This window comes from Diadema antillarum, unplaced genomic scaffold (genome assembly GCF_040938485.1).
Source record: "Diadema antillarum isolate AM-2024a unplaced genomic scaffold, OU_Dant_1.0 seq00001671_RagTag, whole genome shotgun sequence".
Lineage (NCBI taxonomy): Eukaryota > Metazoa > Echinodermata > Echinoidea > Diadematoida > Diadematidae > Diadema > Diadema antillarum.
In genome coordinates, this window is record NW_027272368.1 from 457,501 (window position 1) to 471,798 (window position 14,298).

The following is a 14,298-nucleotide window of genomic DNA, read 5'->3' on the forward strand; positions in this document are numbered from 1 at the left end:
GATGTGTGCTTGTGCATGTATTATATAATGTTTATGTCTGTATACGTGTGTATATATATTTTTTTGCTTTCGTGTTTTTAATGTGTCTTTGTGTGTATGTCATCAAATACCCATTTAAGATAAATTTCTGTTATCTTAAAAATGTCGCTATTTTTTCAGCTCAAAAAATATATGAGTCTATTGTATTGTGTCCTTCTAATTGTAGTATCCTCTTTCAATTATACGATGTCTGGGGCTGCTAATTAATCCACAGCTACTATGACTATACCATGCTTCTTGTGATGGAGAGAGTGGTTATTCAATTATTCTCTCGATATGTCCTTGCTGTGTATAGTGTAGTCACAGCATGCAGCAAAACTGAGAGCAAATTAAGATACTCGCTAAACATTTCAATGGGCAATTTAGTTTGGACGACGAAAGTGGTCAAATCTCAAGCGGCATGACATCAATTAGCGTAATTACAAAATGTGGATTGATACGGCGTTTGCTTGTTTACATTCATGCTGTATATTTCCTTTGTGTATTATCTTTATTTTAGTTCGAAATTTAAGATGGATGTAAGGTCGCTGTGCAGCACATCACGTCTGTCGAGTTCCGTAGGATGAAACACGATACAGTTATTCATGTACGCAGATACTCAGAGGAAGAGAGACAATTTAAATGCAAAAGACACACAGGCACTCACAAGGGGTTACTAACACTGGTATAAAATCACACGATTTCAGTGACAAATCAGGTCTACGTCGCCTTGCAAACATTATCCATCCGTGTCCATACAGGCTTCAGACGATATTATGGCAATAAACGTGACACCTTGCCACGTACTAGGCCTAGGGGTAAAGTGTTAAGCTTTGGGTTACTGGCGTGTGCTCCTTGCTAGATGCTAAGAAATGACGACTGTCGGTATGCTACTTTTCCTTGCAAACGAGACATAGTTCCATCACTGTCTAATTTTTGATAACACGGATCATAAAGTCTTGATTGGGTGTTCGTTTGTGAGGCGAAAACCAGGCCAGAATAACCTCAACGAGGCTTGAAGGAACAGTGCTCTGCTTTCCTTCTATACAGGAAAATTATGTCAGCATTTTTGAAAGACAAGTCAACAGAAAGTTGTAGGTTTAAAAAAAATAGGGGCAGGCAAGAAGAGATGCGACAAATAAAATGAACATTTCCATTTATTCACAACATTATCTTGTTTTCAACACGTGTGAGTACTAAGCTTTGTTTATGGACACACTGAGAAAGCAATGCAAATCGTTGAGGACGAGAAGTAGCAACTAACCGAAAACAAAAAAACTATTTAACTATTTAAAATCAAGTAAAAATTGGTTACAATGTTGTTATATACACATATCACTAGAAATAATTCAAACAACTATAGACAAGGCAAAAATGATACTTGTCAGTCCTACCTTTCGAAAGAAATTCCAAGATATGGTTCGATTGTCAGTTGTTTGCCGAGGTAAGAATACCAAAACTTATGATGACATAGCCCGAGAAATCCTGGATATGAAATGCAGCCACAGTGGTAGAATGTTTGATGACAGGCAAACGGAGGCAGGTAGGGAAAAGTTTTTCATGTGCAGGTTCCAGAAATATGTCGCTCCCAAACGGGTTCGGATGTGCACAATGTAGGAGCTAATCAATTAACGGACATCGAAAGAAGGAAGAAAAGACGAAACAACTCGGAAGACCTGCACTGGACACCAAACTGAGATCATGGGATCGTAATCTTTTGTGAGCTCTCTCTAGAAGGGATGGTAAAAAAGTGCTCTGCATGAAATCATCTGCGAGAAGAGCAAGAAAGAGACTTGTGCATTTGGGAGCCACCTGGTTCGCCGTGGAGCGATTATCACACATGAGGAGTGAGAGAACTGGCGTGAGGACGAGTGATGAGCATGCGCAGTCGCCGGCACCTGTCAGCAAGTGGATTTAGCCACTCCTGATTGGTCAGAAGAGTCAGGCGCAATATATCAATAACGAGGCAATGGTATGAGTAAAGGTATCGTGCTTTTTCCATTTCGTGAATATTAACCCTTGCGTAATTAAATATGCGCGAGACGTCGGGGCAAAATACGTCAGAAGATTGAAACAATGCTGGAGAGACAATATTAGAGAAAAAATTGAGAGGAAGAAAGAAATTGCGGTATATATACATGTATGTATGTATATGTATGTATATATATATATATATATATATATATATATATATGCTAGTAGATAGATAGATATAGATAGATAGAGATAGAGAGAGAGAGATAGGTAGATAGACAGGCAGATAGATAGATAGACAGATACATAGATAGACATATAGATAGAGATAGATAGATAGATACATACATAGAGATAGATAGATGGAGAAACAAGAGGGAGAGGGGAGAGAGAGATGAAGCAGATGAAATCGAGAGCACTCTTGGTTTACACGTTTGTTTCTTTTGTTTTTCTTTTAATTCGCTCATAGCTTTGATCAATTTTCAAGAATTAAGTGGTATATGCTTTTGCCATCATCGCGGTCCTTCATAACTCGTTGGCAATAACTTGGTATTGTCAACTTTCATGAAATATAGGTTTGTAGATGAGACTAAAAGGAAAGAAGCCAACATTACTCACTGGTGTTGCAGTAAAAATGGTCGCAAACAATTTCAGTCTTTAGATAGTGGGTTATACGTTGAAAAGAATAAATAGCTCAATCACGGCACACACAAAATGAAGCCTTGTTTAAAAGTCATGATAAATCTTATCCGAGATATGATAGCGAGTGTACAGACCTTCAGAAAAAGAGGTTTGTAAAGAGATGGGCTGGTTTAAAGTGAGTTAGTTTAAACTTAATGCGCATCCGAACAAGAGAAGAATGTGATACTGATACCGATAATAATGATGATAACAACAAGTAGCTGTGCTGTTTAAAAATCAATTAGATTTCAGAATTCTAGACTCCTCGAATGAAACATCACTTGAAATGATCCAGATCACCATGAATTACAAGCAGAAAACGTTGCGTCTGATTAATGTAGATAATCGACTAGTCCAGTACAGTATCCGACTTTCTTGGACGAGTTCTTCAATGTTCTCGATGGACAGCTTCTATGCTCCTCTGACTTGCTGATTGCAGGGGATTTCAAAATACCCATGGGCCCATCAACTTCAAATTCGAGATTATTCTCTGAATTATCATCAGCCTTTAACATGATTAAACACATTAATAAGCCAACCAATAACCGAGGACATGTATTAGATCTGCTTGTAACTCATAAAGATAACACTCTACAACTTTACAGTACTGGTGTTGTGGAAGGTTTATCTGATCATTCAGCAATAATGTGTGAATTGAACATCCCTAACCGATGTATACAGAAAACATTTTTACACAGAATTTGAAATCTGTAAACCTCAAAGAGTTTGTAGTTGACACTCATGTTAAGTCTCTTATCAGCTGGTTCTCATGTTAACAGTTTTAATGGAGAAGTGAATCTGTATTCTTTAACTCTTTCAAAAGATATGTGTACCAAATATTTGCCTCAACATTACTTAGGTCAGTAGCATGTTGGAAGAATGTGTATTTCTCATTAAAAACGATGACATTTTGTTGAATTCTCCTTATCTTTTCTTGATGTCTTTGTCTTGCTGGGACATCACGAATACTTGTAGTCTCCTTATCCAGCGATGATGGTACCAAAACTTTACGAACCCATAACTTTTGACAAAATTTGCATATGTATATCTGGGTTTCATGTGCCTTGTAAGTTATATTAGCAAGCGACAATGAGCCACTACCGGTCAAAGAATGTATGCAAAGTCTTCATGCATTCCATCTTTGATGAGGTCAGACAATTTTATGTTACAATTTCGCGTTACTTGGTAGTCGAATGCATTCCTATCTTCTTCTCTTTTTTTTTGGGGGGGGGGGGTCATTAAAAGTGTTTCATCAATTCGTGAGAAGGAAAAAAATGTAACGTAAAAATGCTACATGTACTGGAATATGGTATGATAGAGTAGTCAATGGGCGCCTCCCTTACGACCATCGTATAGTGTAGTGCACTATGCTAGTGTCATTAACCTGGCATTAAACCAACCATCTGCGCATTCCGTACCATCCCCACCCTGACAAGTCTGATATTGATACCGTATTCAATCTCATCAGACTTTCAGCCAAAAACATGAAATATCACGTACAAAAAGGATTCTTTCCTTGTCTTTCTCCTCCCCCCACCCCCTCGCGCACCCTCTCTCTCTCCCTCCTTCACACACACACACAGACACACACACACACACACACACACACACACACACACACACACACTCCCTCTCTCTCTCTCTGAATATTATACATACATAAGGTGATTCGTACTTCAAATTCAAATTAGATTACACCTGATAAACTTACTGTTGGTGTCAAACGTCCTTGCAGGTAAGACTCATTGCCTATCTTTGCACATCTCAGCATATCTGAGATTGGGAGTCATTGGACTTCGTTGCTCTGACAACAAACAAAAAAAGTGGGGAGCGCTTAAAGATCAATCTTGACAAGAATCTGTAAAACTATATGAATTTTGATAAGTTTGACATATTAAAAGAACTTCTGTTTTCAGCTTTGAGGCAGGTGTAAAACTTTAATATTGATTACATTATTTGCTTTATCTTGCAGTTTTACTAAAAATTACACGTCACACATAGAACCCGATAAGTATAGCATTTGGAAGTTTCAGCTTGAGAGAGGTGTTTATCAAAGAACAATAGATTGTTGAACAGTTCTTTGGAGACGATGGTTGCAAAACACTCTAGGCCGAACACGACCAGTTCTCATAGAACAATGGTTATATACATCACTACTGACATGAGTAGAACACCTGATCAATAGGGTGAACACTGCTCTGTATTTCACCATATTGCTTGAGATCCCCTGCATATGGCCACTATCTTTGAGCAAAGTTGCAGCCGCAGGTATTTCATGTATTGACTTTGTGTGATATTTCACAAGAAAATTTGTGTAAACTTGAGAAAGACGGAGAAAGGCGAATACCGCACTTGTCAAACTGGTTTGTCGGACAAACTGAGATCATATTCTGGTAGGAAGAGAGACAGTCATCGCTAAGATACATGCTCTTCCTTCCTTCCTTTTTTCCTTCATACCAGCTCTTTTTACCTGTAGCTATTAAACACATCCTGGTGAAATGCATGCCGTGAAACATCTGCCGATCGGCATTTTATGGCCAGGTATAGACCAGACTAGGAGAACGCAGATGGCTTGCCATGTATCACTCTCTTTTCGTGCGCCAGCTCTACTCACTTCCTCTCTCTCTTTATCGACTCTCTACATGAGACATCTTCCCTGAAAACCTTAAACAGATTAGGGATGGCAAGAAAATGTTCTGGGATGAGAAAAACAGAAAGAGTGAAGGCAGGAAAAAAGAGAAACGGAGAGAGAGAGAGAGAGAGATGGAGAGGGAGAGAGAGTATTCAATATAACGCGCACGCTATAACGACATGATTATAGAGAAAGAAAATTAACAGCTCTGTTCATTAACAGCTCATTTCATGTTGTCATCTCACCGTCTTAGCAACAGTTCTATCCCCACTTCTGAAGGAGAATGAAGGAAAACATCCAATATCTGTATATCGTGTGTGAAATGAAAGTGATGTGAATATAACGGTGGATGCGTTTGACGAGATGTTTGGCTCATCATCCCATTTACCCACGTTGCACTCGACCCGTCTATACAAAATAAATCATTATGTTATTAGCAGAATTTCTTTGTTGACATTGGAAAGTATTCAAACAAGGAATCATTTGAAAAGACACTTGCTGGTTTGTACACTAAAGACGCAACATCGTAATCATGTCAGCAAGTGTTATAGAAAGCTAAGCCTTTTCTCACGTTTTCATTATAGTTTCTAAACAAACATGTCGGCTTCTAATCTACTGCAGTAGTGAAAGACAATAGCGAGCTTTAGACCTGCGACGTGAACGGTAAGACAACGTTAATTAGACCAAACCATAAATAAATAAATAGATAGATAGATAGATAAATAGATAGATAGATAAATAAATGAATGAATAAATAAATAAATAAATAAATAAATAGATAAATACATACATAAATAAATACATAAATAAATAAACAAATAAATAAATAAAAGAGTGTTCTGCACATGCGTGAGACAGCTTTTCCATTGTCCAACCTGGCAGGCTGCGTCATCTTAGTGTTCAGATCTAAAGCTTGCTTGTGGTGGTTGGAACAAATAAGGTTATGAACAAAGAATACCGGTGGGGAAATTTACCCGAGTCTCTGGATTGACTAAAGCAGAGCACAATGTGGTGTGGGATTAAACAAACCATTAGTTTCGTTGTGATATATTACATTTGATCCACAACCAGTTATTAGTAATACATTACATATATCACTCCAGAGTGTTCAAGTGCATCACCATCTATCCCTCAGTACAAGATGACATGCAAATGTATTAGCGAGATCATAAAGTCGCAGATGTCTATTTTGAGACATCATACCTGAGTAATGTTGATGAGAAGCTGCAATCAAATGCTGATTAGTGTGTGGAAGAATTTTGCTCTGTTCATTTTCCCTCCCTTGGTACATTTGTAATTTCAAGTTAGATTTAGATGGTGTTAGATGAAGTAACTTTGAAAATGACCTGCGATCTATCAGCAGAAGGCTGACCTGAAGGTTATGGAGGAGCATTCCACTTACTGTGAAGACTCAGGCCTAATTCCCAAAAGAAGGCTATTACAGGCCAGGGAGAAAATGTATACCTTTTACGGCAATGTGGCTATAGGAACGAGGCACACCTTTCTACAGTGAATGGGATTACGAGTGACACAGCCTTGTCTGAAGCTGGAGATCCAGTCCACTCCATTCAGTCTTGTCTTCCTTAACTCGACAGCAAAGGATTTTAAAAGTAATTCCCGCGGGAAAAAATACCTTGTCAAACGATGTCGTGTCTACACAGGGACACAGTTCTAAACTTTGCTATGTAGGTATTTACAGGGACACTGAAACACACCTCGCTCTAGCATTACTCTTCTGATCACTGATAGACGAGAAAGAATAATTCATCCTAAATCAATAATAAAATACTAATTTTTACCTTTTACTGGTCAAACAACCTGCTTTAGAATTATTTCAGGTGATCTTCCGCTATTACTGTGATACAAAGACATTAATATTAAAGCCGGAAACGATCAAAATATAACATCTCTATCCATACAACTATCAGAAATAGGCTTCCAGTGGTTAGTTCCTTTGGGGGTTTTTTCTCACTCAGTTCTTTCCTGCTTTTGCGCTCATTGGAATGTATTTGCATTATACAACGTAGGCTTCTACGTATAAACTGACCAGCTGTATTGTGCGAAGGGTCCATGCTGAGCAGGTAACATTTTCTCGCGTATATCAGTACACAAAGTACATTCTAATGGAAATTTTACTTGAGCAAACAAGCTTGACATAACATAAAAAAACCCAAAAATCAACAACATGGAATTCCAAACCATGAGGTTATGATGTTATCATAAGTCTCCTAATGCACTCCACTCAAAATATGCATGACATCTCCGTCTTTGGCATAGAATCAAAAAGGAATTATTCTCGGGTTGTAGTGAACAACCATTCATAAACTTGAAAGGGAAGGAGCTCGTAGTTCAGTCATTCATTCCTCCTAAAATGCAATATTGAGTAAACAAACTACACGGAGTAAAGCAATGGCACCATCGACTTATCTAACTTGAATATGAGAAGGATATCCTTTTTCCCAGAGAACTTTAAATTCTACAGAGTTCTTGCCTATGTAGTCAAAAATTAGTGCAACATTTACTGCTCTGTTTGAATTTACTTTTTTTTTACTAATGTAACTTATACGCAAAGTGTAGCTTCCCTTTGATATAAACGCTTCATTATGTACATTGAGAGACAAAAAACCCAGATTCTTGAATAGATAGACAGATAGATAGTTAGGTCGTTATAGAAATAAAGGATAATTATCAGACAAATACACTGGCATGCGAACGATATCACATGCTATGATAGTGACTACAGTGTCACACCAGTCGAAGCACAGTAAATCAAACATGTCTCTTTGTAGCTCTGATGTATCGCACATTCTCGTCAACCGTCTCTTATCTTTTCACGTCCAATAGGAAACACACGAAAGAAATTTGCAGATTCTGCAGAATATGATGATAAATTCCATTCACTGACTTCTATCGTTCCACTCTGCCTGATTGATAACTTCTCCTTCACGTCAGGCGAAATGAGGAGGTGATCTAATGAAAGACGACTGTACATGTCAACCTAAAGTTGTTGTTTTTGCTGTTGAGTGTGCTCGGTTTACTCGCCAATGTCTTTTTTCCTGTCACTACTGAGTAACGGAAGGGAATAATACGTCTTTTCCAACCCCTTACGTCCTAGTACGCCTCATAGATCATCGCAGTATGAAACGGGAGTTCATGTGCTACGTCATTACCAACAAGGTATTAAGACTCTAAAGGCATTCATATGCATTGTGGAGATTTTACTACTACACAATTCATAACTTCAGCTGACTGGAACGTACCACAAACCCTAGCTTTAGTGTCAGATTGAATGTTAAATTCAATACCGCAGGTAATTCATAATAGAACATTCAAATGAAAAATTTTACTATTAACAGCCTGTTCGCTTTCTTCAGCCAATGTGGATTTATTTTCCTTCCTGATATTCACATATTTCTTGTTTTGGTGTTTGATTTTAATCTCTCTTGTTTTCATTGTGGGATTGACAGTGACAACAGTCACACTGGTTCGTCTTCCGAGAGATCACACAGCTCAGAGCGATGTTAGATTAGCTCTGCCCTTCACCTTCAAATCTCACGTTCTGTTAATGTTATAAAGAAGATGCACAAGTCTTTGTCTACTAACTGATTGTCCCTGACTCTTTTTATTCGCACCCCTCCCAATCAACTTACCTCCGCCTTCCATGGAAGAAGCACACGAACACACATACACGCACACACACACACACATACACACACACGCGCGCGCGCACACACACACACACACACACACACACACACACACACACACACACACACACACACTCACACCATCACACACATCTCCTCATCTCCGTCCAATACGAATACATTCACATCCGAACGTGGCCATCTTAAACTGACTTGCGGCTCTCCATTCGATTGATTGTTTCTTCGCCATGTCGTTGAAATGTCAAGCTATCACTCCGGACCGCTCTCGAGTCGAAGGGGGAAAAGATTTTATTAACAAAACGTCACGCGGAACTTAAAGGAAGTCTTCTCATGACACATGCTATTTTCAAATAAAATTTTTTTCAAAATGAAATGACCTCTGGTTATCATTTCACTACCTTGCGTGAATATAATCATGACATATTAATTTGATACGATGTATTTCCTTATTGTTACTAATCTTGTGATGGTAATGTACCTGCTCGTAATAGATTGTGCATGGTTTTTCGCTAGAGAAAAAGGGTTATGATTGTGATGAAAGTAAATCATTTGATGGTTCAAATTAGAAATCTATAACTCATATCACAGTCAAAATTCATCCGTGATGCTTGAGTTACAGTAAAGATGACTTGTGTAGATGTTCACTATGTTCCCAAATGTGTAGCTATTTTCGCCTGCGCCATGTGAAATAATGAATTTTGTAGACGAAAATATGTAACACTCTTCTGAATTGTGCAATTCCGATTGGAATTTGGCCACGTCTCTCAGTAGGTAGCTACCTGAGGTAATCCATACAAAGAAATGCAGAATAAATCAAGATAACTAATGTTGAGCTTCAGAGGCTTGTGTTTGCCCTCAGATATAAAGAGACGCAGAGCATTGCATGGCTACTAAAATGCCCACAGCCAATCACTGATCCCTATTTCTCTTTCAGTTTCTGTGTGTGTGTGTGGGGGGGGGGGGGGATGGAGGTTCCATGGTCTACCTATCTGCTTGTGTAATATATAGGATGTCTTGCTTAGATGACGTGATTTTTTTTTTCATTCTTTCTCTTTCATTCGCAACTCGCATGAGTGAAACACTTATTCTGAAACTGATTCCGTGAAATTTATTTACCAGTAAAATGAATTTCAGGTAAGAGCAACAAAATTTGCTGGTGTATTAGGGAAATGGGATGAGCAAATCAAGGTGATCTACTTAAAGGAAATCTAATGGATATCACGTTTGAAAACAACTATGTGAGTGTAGGCGACGTAATCGGTGCAAAAGAGATATACATTTTGCAGCATTGGCGTCTTTGCGTGTCAATTCACGGGGTTAATTAAACAGCTGTGAACGGAGGAGTCTCAGATTCGGAATGGGAATTTCGCGCCCTTTCCAACTGTGTCCTCGGCACACGTATCAGACTTGGATACTTGGCAGTAGGCAGCACCTGTTGACACCGTGTCAATATAAAGTGCATCTCGGGGACATCACCCCTTCGTACACCTGTCGGCTTTAGACATTTTGCCACACTGTGAAGAACACGTGCCTAATGCCATTAATTGCACCTATGAGACGCTCAAAACTCTCTTTTCCAAGGAGGAAATACATAAAGAATTATAGACGATAGAGAGACAGAGAATGTTGGTAGTAAATTTGTGCTGTAAAACAGTAGAGAGTGAACTCTTTTTTTGTAAAGTTCGTTTTTTTCCAATTGTTATTGTCCTTAACCCACATAAAATTGACTTGAACCTTACAATTATGATACATGAAAATTCCGGATGTTGCCGTAATCAACGTTTACCACTCACTACCTTATATGGCAGTCATCCTGCTTTGAATGAAGTCAGTGTTACGTAACAGGCTAACCCCTTTCCTACAACAGCTAGGCTGGACACTATCTTCTGTTGATGTGAGGTATTTGGGCAACCAAAATCATAAAATTTTATTTTTTTTGGAGGCCGAACAATGAAAGATTACAATTATACAATACCATAATAATCATGTGAGAATGTGAAGGTATAATAAAGTGAAAATATATGTAACTGGATTACTTTCACAAAACATAAAAACGATTTTTAAGTTATGATAATTAAGTGAACATTGACAAGTGTGATAAAGGCTTCAATGTTAGATAGTGTTGATACAGTTTACAACAGTGCAAAATCTAACAAATTCAATATTGAAGGCATAAACATAATTTTCATGACACTACATATTCATTATATTATCATTTTTTATATAGGGGTATACCTATTTATAGTATATGCTTTTCTGGCCGATTTCATTGCTTTACCATTCAATTTCAATACAGTCATTCAAAATCGTTTTCTTCCCTCAAATTGACTAATTTGGGAACCGATTTCGATTTTGCGCATTCTAATTCACTGAATGCGCATACATCTTCGGCAATAGTTATTCAACTTCGTCTCGACCTGTCGCCAGTTCTTTCCCAATATATTCAAATGGGCATATGGGCAAAAAAGTTCATAACAGAAGCATTCAAATTAGTAGTTGTAGTTTGTAGTTGCGACCCCTGATTTGGGTGCCTAAAAAAGAATTTGAAAACATTAGACATGAAATCGTTTATCCAAACTCACTGCACCGCTTCAAACTTGCAAATGTGAATGCACAAAAGATAAAAATGAACGACAATTTCACGAAATTGGCCTGCAAAAGCTATATCATGATTGAATATATATATATATACATATATATACATATATATATATATATATATATATATATATATATATATATATATATATATATATATATATATATATATTTGCAGTTACTAAAATTTGGCTGAGAGAAAGAATAGTTTGGCCAGAATATTGAGTGAGCTAGGCCATGAAGTCTCTCTCTTCAATCTTGCAACCCTGGTGGTGGCAGCTATAAAAAAAAAATGAAAGGCTTACAGTTATATCAAGCACTGAGCTGCGAGACAATTTTTTTTTTCTGTATGAGAAAAACACATGAAAATGATATACACACTCAAAATTTTGGGTGGTCCTATATGTCGGACCAAAACATCGCATTTCTTGGTGACCCCGGGCCAACGGGCCAACGGGCCAACGGGCCAACGGGCCAACGGGCCAACGGGCCAACGGGCAACCGCTAATGTCGAGCCTTCCCTATACAGAGCCTAGTGGGGCTGTCAAAGGTGTATGGAAATTCGGACAAGGCATGACTTTATAGTTAGAATGTGATTTATTACGCATTTTATGTCATTTTGAGTAATTAACATTGCTCGATTCTGATCAATTAGTGCATGTCTCCACATTGAGCTCCCCTGAGTTTACCATCTTCACCTGAAGACAAAGACTAAGGGGGAAAACTGAAGACGATAGGTCCCCTCCAGCTTCGACAAGGTTAAATTTGAAAGCTCACGTGTAACCGAAGCCGACGGCAAAAGCCACTTAACTCGGCCAGGCAGGGCAGGACGCGACAGGCATGAAACCTAAGCTGCTGAGATTTGTTTGGACAAAGTCGCAAAATGGTGGTCCTGATATTAGAAGGTGTGAGATGGGACGACGTGCTCGTTAAACAGCTTGCAATTCGATAAACGCGCGGCTCTCGCACAAGATATCCTGTCGAAAGTTTTTGTTTGTGCATGCCATAGCACATGACTTCTCCAAGGTCTTTGATCTTGTCATTTGTTTGACAACCCTTACACGCTTCGCCAATCCTCCAATATCATAGTATCGAGAGTAGAGTCAACTCAGAATATGCCTCAAAATGTGTCTTTGATTCTACCCGTTTCTTCCTCTAAAGGTGATGACATTTAATGCCACTGCTTTCCCGGACAAGGAGACTACTTCCCTTTCTAGCAACAAGGGCTTTAACTCACATAGTGCAGGCCTGCAACACAATAATTCGAAAGATCTGCATACGACTTCCTGAAGGAAAAAAGAACTGAAGTATTCTGTTGAGTGGATCGTACACCTGCTACCAGAGCCATTGTGGAGCTGCTAGCTTTCCGCCACCCAGTGCCCATGTGGTCAACTCAGGGCACTTACGCTAATACGTGAAAGGTTATACCCCTGAGGTTCAAAAAAAAAAATCATTCGGTTTCCTAGTCATTTACTATTCGCTGAAGCAATTCAAGGCATCTTCTCACAGCACACCAATTTTGGGGATCTTTTGATTTTTGTTTTCTTGAAAGAATTATTTACGTCAGGCATCAAGAAGAAAAAACGGAGTTACACTCACTGGAACATTGAAAGTACTAGACAATGGAAATCTATACATTAAAGATTTGGGGGATCAGTTCAAGTGAGTTAGCTTATTTCAATCTGAAACATGATAAATTTGAGCCAAAATATAATTTCGTTCATACCAATAAGGCTCAGAATCATTGTGGTTTTTGCACCCGTTTCTGCAGGAAAAATATTTTGAAAAATAGAATAAATGAAGGACAATGGAAATAGGCTTACACAAGATCAGTTAAAAAAAGACAGAGAACACAATTATAAAGAAGGAACTAGATGTTAATCTCTTGTCAGACTATTCTGCAAAGAAAGGACAGAAATGTGTATAGATGATATATATATTTAGGTAAGAGTGACAAAAAAAATGAGAGAAAGTGTGTATGGAATGTTGACAGTGATGAGATCTTCTAGATGATTATACTTCGTAAACAATTACTTATTGTTATGATATTAGGCATTTTGTTTGTGTCTATAATAGCGCTAATTAGAATACTTTCGCAGTAAGGTTATTACATCTTCCCAGAGATCAGGAGCGAGAAAGAAAGGAACATTTTAAGTTGATGTTGAAAATGATGCAAAACCCACTCGAACTGGAACGTCCCGTGATTTCAGTCAGTAAAGGTTGTCGGTGACGTAGTGATCCTTCGTATATAAACAGTTGTCGGCTATGGGGTGACATTTACTACAAAACCTCGATGATAAATTCCCGCATTGAAAGAGCTCAGTTCAACACCAATGCGAGATAGAACGGCTGCCGTGTTTGAATGAAATCTAGTTACGCTGATGACATGAATAGGTAATAAACATCCTTAATATTTAATCATCAATTGACATTAGTTTCAAAAACCAAACTACATTCATTCGCTCAGGTTTCATTATAGTCTGAAAAAGATTGAGAAGATTTAGATGTAATCGCTCACACCTGAAATTTAAGGAAACAATTCATTCCTGGCTTACACGATTACCAGTACTCCAATGAACTAAATTAGGCTTCTCCATGTCAACTTGTCGTAGTAGTCAAACATCAAAAGACATGTGTAAACCAGCATTAGTTTTTTTCCAATGCTTCTTGGCACCTATGTAGAAAATTGTAGCATTTGCCATATGCTTTTGCAAATATAAAGTTTTT

The 14,298-nt window shown here is 38.2% G+C and overlaps 1 protein-coding gene across 1 annotated transcript in view; it reads right to left on the reverse strand.

The window, feature by feature from the left end:
• LOC139711584 (probable vesicular acetylcholine transporter-B) overlaps nucleotides 1–1,791 on the reverse strand; it is a 66,594-nt gene extending 64,803 nt beyond the window's left edge. The window contains exon 1 of the mRNA XM_071623465.1: nucleotides 1,413–1,791. The gene's annotated coding sequence lies outside the window, so the exon portion shown is untranslated. The remainder of the gene's footprint in view (nucleotides 1–1,412) is intronic.
• Nucleotides 1,792–14,298: the final 12,507 nt, after the last annotated feature.